This window comes from Myzus persicae, unplaced genomic scaffold, assembly GCF_001856785.1.
Source record: "Myzus persicae strain clone G006 unplaced genomic scaffold, MPER_G0061.0, whole genome shotgun sequence".
Lineage (NCBI taxonomy): Eukaryota > Metazoa > Arthropoda > Insecta > Hemiptera > Aphididae > Myzus > Myzus persicae.
In genome coordinates, this window is record NW_019100669.1 from 113842 (window position 1) to 121846 (window position 8005).

At 28.8% G+C, this 8005-nt stretch overlaps 1 long non-coding RNA gene across 1 annotated transcript; it reads left to right on the forward strand.

Moving 5' to 3' along the window:
- Positions 1 to 2135: 2135 nt before the first annotated feature.
- LOC111040004 lies at positions 2136 to 5134 on the forward strand. Its single transcript, XR_002605165.1, has 3 exons — positions 2136 to 2372; positions 2438 to 2605; positions 3535 to 5134. It is a non-coding gene; the product is annotated as an uncharacterized LOC111040004 (long non-coding RNA).
- Positions 5135 to 8005: the final 2871 nt, after the last annotated feature.

The following is an 8005-nucleotide window of genomic DNA, read 5'->3' on the forward strand; positions in this document are numbered from 1 at the left end:
TAAAATATTTTTGTCTATCTCTTTAGCCGTGTTTATACTTATTGCAATATCTATTAATGATATATTTATTTTTTACATTATTATTGAGAAACATTATATTTTTTAATTTAGTTTTACAATTTATTAACTATTTCTAACGCAATTTTATTATTGTTACTTAAGTAAAATCTGATAAAATATACATATCTCAGAACAATATTGTATGTGTTTGTGTAAGCATAAGGTCAAAATGAATAAATAATAATACAATATGCAATATCAATATCAATCAAATATGTTAAATTTCACAATAAGTTAAACATTTACATTTTATATTGAATAATAACCTTTTTATCTAACATATTTGTTGTTTGCCTATCTGAAATTTATAATTTGTTTAGTTTGTAGTGTTTGAGTACCTACAAGTTTTCGTTTTAAGTTAAATAAATCATTGATTTACTTTTATATTAATAGAGGACACTGCTACAGTAAATAATATTATATAACAATTATTAAATTTCAAAATTTTTTTCATTAGTATTTAACATTTTATTTAACGGGTTGAGCGCCATGGGACCCAATTTTAGATCTCAACTAGATTTTGATGACAACTGACCATTATTTTAAAATTTTGTTTACTATTGCCATTGTATATAAAATTGAAATATATTTTTATATTATGTGGTTATATTTAAATATGTCTTAGAAATAATAAATTAAATGAAAAAAAAACTGTTAAATTGGCACCAATATTGGGTATCGTTTAATAAATGTATAATATTAATGTGGCCCAAATGTGATTCTCGTGGCAATATTGGAAAAAACTAAAAACCCACATAGCTCTCAACCTGTTAATGATATCTACCATCTTCTATATACCTATTATCTTATTATCTTATTTACTAATGTATTAGTTGTTTTATTTAAGAAATCATATTCTCAGAGTATTCATTATATAGGTACTATATAATCCACGAGCTACAAGTCCTACAATGTTAAAAATAGCACAGTATTTTCATGATTAACTCAGAAATCAGAATCAACTGTCTCAATTGGTTATACAAAAAAAATTGAATTGTACATTTTTCTTATGCGCTAAAATTGTTTAAATATTTAGGTAGGTACTAAGAAATATTTTCAAAATAAAGAATGAAAATGCCTGCATTGTTTGAAAGGATTGTCCGGTTGTCACCCTTTTCCAAACAAACAATAAGTAGCTACACCAAATTTGTGTTCGACAGGAGCAATTTTGTACTGTTATCTAATGAATATTTTAATTTTCACATCTATTATGGCCATTTTTGAATTGCAATAGTTTACATTTTTACATAGTCGTGAATCTGATCAACAATGGAATTTCGTAAAGGATCAACGTACAAACTCATAAGTACAATGATCTTACCTTTCGAAGTCGTACCCACATGCACCTATGTTGTTTCCGTCTTACTAACACTTAACATTGTAAATACTAAATTGTATGTTGGAGTGATTTTTCATTACATTTAAAGGTGAACATATTATCCAGAGTCCCAGCTTAACTTTAATGCAACTTATAATCGTTTAAAAAACAATTTTTTTATAAAGTCACTCTAATAAAAAAAAATTACACTAAAATGAATTCTGTTGAACTTAAAACGTGATATTATGTTGTGCGTTAGTAAGACTGAAATAACGTAATATGCTGTTAAGGCGTTCTCTTAACAGACATTTTGAATGTCTACGTATTTTAAATGGTAATAACAATGTCTTGTTAAAAACTTACAAAATATAGATACCTAGGTATTACATAATATAACTACTAAGGTATATGAGACATGAGGACATGAGGTATGTACCTACTTATATCTGTAGGCATATATCGCCTAAACTTTATAGGCTAAATAGGCTATAGATTCTTTAACAGATTAGACTTTTAATAACCTTCAAGTAGGCAATAATTCTAATTAATATAATAATATTTTATGTATTGTTTATTATCTCTTTATGACTGTATCTATTATCTATAGAAGGTAAAAAAAAAACTTTAGATAACAAATATTGAATGTATAAATAATTGTAGGAAGTTAAGTTAAGCTTAAAAAAAAGTCAGACAATACGTAGTCAACAATATAATACAAGCTACCTATTACCTAATCACAAAAACACAAAAATGCATTAAATATCGAATACCATGTTACGTAGGTATTGTTCTAATAAGTAGAAATATACTCAACTTATATAAATGGTTATGAGATCATTTAAAGCACTTCATAAATACAAGATTAAGAAAAGCTGAGAAGATCTCAAGGTTAGATAAAATAAAAACGGTTTTCAAGTGATAATAAAATCGGTGCCTATAGTAAACAACAAATTAATCAAGAAACAACTGTTTTTAATTATTGAAATACGTATAGGTAGGTGTGTATTATGATTTTTTTTTTTGGATTCGATTAACGCCATCCTCGATGTTTGTCAACAGGTATAGGTCTGCAGCCGCCTATTTGAATCTTGGTTTCACGTCTCGTTTTCGGGGCTCGCATATTATAATGTTGTGCCCAGACGATCATTTGAAACGAGCGCATATGGAGTTTCGTAATATTTACCGTAGTTGTGGTCTTGTGGATTGTGTCGTGTGCGATTACGAAACGTAAGTATAATATAAGACCAATATGCCTATACAACATCCACCCCTAGCAAAATGGACGTGAAAAGTCTTTGTGATGACGTTATAATATAGAGATCTTTTTAGAAAGTACACCCGGAGAAACATAATTAATGGCCTATAATAATTGGGGTCTTGGGGTTTGTTTTTCGTCCGTAGGGGTTGAACGAAACTCCTGTAGTCATAGTATAATTTTTCTCGCGTCGGCACGTGCCTCGCTTCGTCTCCTCCCCACATTATGCATATCATAGTTATTAAAATTATTATTTATTCGTTGTTGTACTCTATAAATTATAATGTTTAGGTAGGTGCCTATACCCTAAATAACGTGTGTTTTTTATAACTGAACACTTACAAGTTGTAGGTCACGTTTAAATATACAAATTTAAAAAGTAGTAAATTTTGTTTTGGCGTTAATAAATTCAAATGAGTGGGGCGATGGACGTGCCGTGAAGTGATAGTATGAATCTGTGGCGTAACTGCAGAGTGAGGGGAAGGGGGGGAGGGCAGAATAATTTATTCACCAAAATCGAAACCATATAACCTAATTGGTTTTTTACACAAGTCTTAAAATTCGTATTTTGGCTTGGAAACAAATCTTGTATAGGTACCCATATCGTTAAGTAATATTAAGCGCATAAGAGTTCTTTATAAAAAAAGTATTAAAACTTGTTTAAAAAATGTAACGTGAATACTATATTATCAAAATTCATTAATAGGTAATATTATTGGGTTACAAAAATAACCCCCAGATAATTATGCTATAACGTTGACAATAAGTCAGCACATCATGCAACGCAGGGGAAACGTAAAATAAATGTACTTACATGCAATATAATAAAAATAAAAATTATTTTTATCTTATAATAATTAATGTAATAAGTTAAATGTATTGCGTTCTTTCTTTATTTTAGATGATTTAAAGAATTATCCTGTCGGACGTCGGCATATCTGGGGGTGGGGGAACGATACGTTTGCCTCCCCCGCTAAAATTTCAGAGTGGGTAAGTGCCACCCTTGTACCCCTCCACCCACAATTACGCCGCTAATATTATTTCAATATTTAAATTGCGATTTGTATAGAGAACTGATATACAGTCACCGTGATCACTCAGTGATTGCAGTAGATTGATAAACATTATTAATTTCATAAAAAGGTAATTTTTACTCGTACAACTGCTGCAAGTTGAAATTTCAACATAGGATTATAAGATCACGAAATGTTGGCATTTATGTTTTAAAAACATGTATATTACGTATTTTTTTTTTTTACATAAAATTACATCTTCGTTACCTATGGTTAGATTAAATAAAACAACACTTTTTTTTTGAGAATCTGAATATTTTTCGTATAACCTTTTCCAACAGATCCTCTCCAATTGCAATGCAATTCAATGTATTTATAATCTTATATTCTTGTATATGACATTTATATTATAGGCAGGTACCTATGTAACATGCAGTAAATCTCGAATGTGTAATGTGTTAGACAAATATTGAAATATTATATGTTCATCTTTTAAACCAAACATTATATTATAAATAAAAAATTTGTGTTCTAACGTTTGTTCTATATTCGTTCGTTAGTGCAAATACTATAATATCATTATCGTCAACATTTCAATGATGTATGTTTTCCTTACTAATCCCTGGTCCCCTCCTCCCCCCTCCCAGACGACACACGTAGGTAAAACAGAACTCGGTTAAAAAAAAAAAAATCAGAACATGTCATTTATTGAATTGAAGATTTATAGGAATATTAGAATAATTTGATAGTAGTTGCGTAATTTATTCTTATTATTTTTTATTTATTTAGATAAGCCTCATCGGCATCTGGGCCATCGGTTGACAATTTTTTACTTCAATATAGTATACAACAATATGGCATACTTGTTTGCTGTCATTACAATAAATTATCTATATTCATTTTTCTCGTCTTGGCCTAGCAGTGATTGAATATAAGCATGCGTCCGGAGATGTTACTCATTTTTTAAATTTGTTATGTTATATATAAAAAATATAATAATATCATATGAGATATGACATTGTTTATAATAATATTAATAAATTAATCATTTATATTTTTTGCGCGTTAAATGCACTGTAAACGATAAACAGATAAATTCCTACACGTCTGAACGCTACTTTTGAAATAATATAACGTTATCATCAAGAGCGTATATAAATAATAATATTATGTATCGTAAATTCGTACGAATACTCGTTTATCGTACACCGACACAATATTATTATATTATATCTAAGCACAAGAAATAAAGATGTTCGAACATCAACGATTTCATGAGTATATTATGCTGTATTACTGTTTACATATTATTATAGCTATGTTGGGTACCTACAATATATAGCAACAGGTGAGGACTCGAGGCGCACTGCAAATCTTCATACAACAATACATATAACAGTTAGCCCTGTTAGTCAATTAAAGGTTGTTGATTTTTATTTTGATTGGTAAAGACAATATTATTATTATCTTGTATCTATATAATAATTATTTAGTGACTATTTATATAGTCTTTCTATTTCAGTATACATTTTGTCAGTGTGATTAATATTATTGACACATTGTTATTAGCATTCTTAAAATGTATCATTATTGCATTTAAGTATGCGTTCATAATATTATACATATTATAGAGTTCTTCGATTTTTTAAAAACATTTAATGTACTCAAATAGGTTATAGGTACCTAATATTTACCCACGTTTAAGATAAATCATAATTTATATGGGTAAAAAGCGGGTAAGTGGATGTGGCTCTAATGTACACATTTAGTTGTGAGGTGTCTAGAACGCTACTGTAATGGATGGTATTAAATTTTAATTCAATGATATGATATCATTGTATACGAAAAACGATTCTGAGAGGAGACGGCGGTATGTCAGTCTAGAAAATGATTTATTGTTATAACTTATTATTGATACGGTAGCCTGCAGTCAGTTGAATGAATATTATGAATAATATTATTCTTAAATTATCAGTAATGCTGGAAAGATATTATATAATATACTTACGTAAAATGGGGCTGTTTTGGAACTGAATTACAACAAAATGGCAAAAATCGTTGTTCTTTGTGTTAATGTGTAATGTCGTCCAAATTTGAACTTAAAATATTTATAAAAAAATTAATATGTAATTTATAAATTTTTTAGATTTTTTAGTTACGAAAAAAACTGCTTAGGTGAAAAGTTGTTTTAAATTTTCAATCTTTAGCTATAAAAATTGAAAATTTCATAAATTTTTAACTACAAAATCATTTTTTCAAATTTGATAAATTTGTCAACATTTGAACTTTAAATGCTTATAAAAAAAAAAAATTGTGCCTATGTATTTTTAATTATTTTCAACTGCAATTGTCACAAAATTTCAAGAGTCTTGTACTAAAATTTTTAAATCTTAGATGTGTTACGGGCAAAAGTCGAAATTGGGCAAACCTCAGAAATGCCAAGGAAAAATGCGAACTGCCCACAATCCTCGGGCAAAATGTCATATTTCTGCTTTTGACCGGCCAAACTTAGTTATGATCAACCTTATTTGGGCAAAACCGTATACCTACTTTCATCGCAAGGGCAAAACAGTAGTGTCTTAAATACGTTCGCTAAAATTAAATAAAAATAGTGATTTTTATCGTACGATATTATTATGATCATAAATGACCGAATCTTGTTAATTTATCGAAAGCAAATTTCCCCCTCTAACAGCCGAAACGATAGTGGAAATTCCAGTGCCTTGTGTTGATAGAGGAAAAATCGATGCAAATAATGTGTTATTGGTGTTATATTAAGTATTAGTGTATTACTGACGATGGATTCCATCAAAAGGAACCAAAAATGAAATGTTGTCATCACTATAGTCTATACGCTAGAAACCAAATATTTTAGTGCAAAGAACAATTAATTTCTAGTGATGATGTACCAAATATCGAAATACCATTGAGGTCTGAGGACTGCTAGTATTCAAAATTTATTAACTGGAGGACAATGATTTTTTTTTGTTCTAGCAAAACTAAGTGCACTACGAGAAGATACAAATGTAAACAACAAAATATTTTGTGTAGTTCTAAATGCCATGAGTTGAATATGTGTAGCAACAAATAAACAAAAATATTATTTTTTTATCATTATTTATATGTATTCAATTATATATTTACAATATTTTATGATAGTTATTTATTTATATTTAAATTGGTGAAGTTATTTAAGACGGTTTTGCCCAAATTAGGTTTAAATGTATTGATTTTTTTTTAGTTCTTTATTTTAACGTTACAAGAGTACCTACTATTATTATTTTAATATTATAAAAGTACCTAATATTATTATTTGTTTATTTCTATACGAGTACTTAATAACATTATAATTTTATTATTATTTAAGTGTAGTACAATAATATTTATTTTATGATTATTTGTATTTAGTATTAGCGAACGTATTTAAGACACTACGGATTTTGCCCTTACGATAAAAGTCAGTACACGGTTTTGCCCAAATGAGGTTGGTCATAACGAGATTTGCCCAGTCGAAAACCGAAATATGACATTTTGCCCAAGGATTGTGGGTACTTCGCGTTTTCCCCGGAAATTTCTGAGGTTTGCCCGATTTTGACTTTAGCCTGTAATAGATATAAAAAAAGAAAAGATTCTATGAAATTAAATAATTTGTTAATTTTCGTGATTTTGACGAATTTCATCAAAATTCTAAATTCAAACGTGCATAAAAATGTATTGTGGGTTTACGCTCAATTCGTTTTTTAATTTCCACTAACAACCGCTTACGAGAAAAATTGTATACCTATTACATTAACAAGTTTTTTGAAAAATTGTTTATTGAAATTAGTTTAAAAAAACAAAATAATAATCGAAAATTTCATATGCCTATAAATAGTTCAACAATAAGAGTCAAAATATTACGGTGTATAGAAAATGCTAACACAAACATTCAGTGAACATTTCTCGTATATACGGTCATTATTTTTAGAGTTGCACTAAAAACCAAAATCGATTTTTCGAAAACTGGTTTTGCGAAAAATTCCCGTTTTTCCTGTCGCTTTTGAAAACGATTAAGAATTTTTAATTTTCACCTCCCGAATGCACCAAACGAGGTTCACTTTCCTACCAGAAAAGTTGCTGTTGAAGAAAATCGAAACACTTTTACTGCCCTAGACTGTGATGACAGACACAGAAATAAAAAAATAAAAAACGCACATCATTGTAAAATCAATATACATTCATCTCTCGGCTTCGAATCTAAAATAATGACAATATTATTTGCTCGTCGGTATTGTAAAACAATAACTAGTAAGGGCTCTCGGAACACCGATTCCTTCTGCAGGATTTTGGGACCCGCCGATTTCACCCAAAAACCACTGT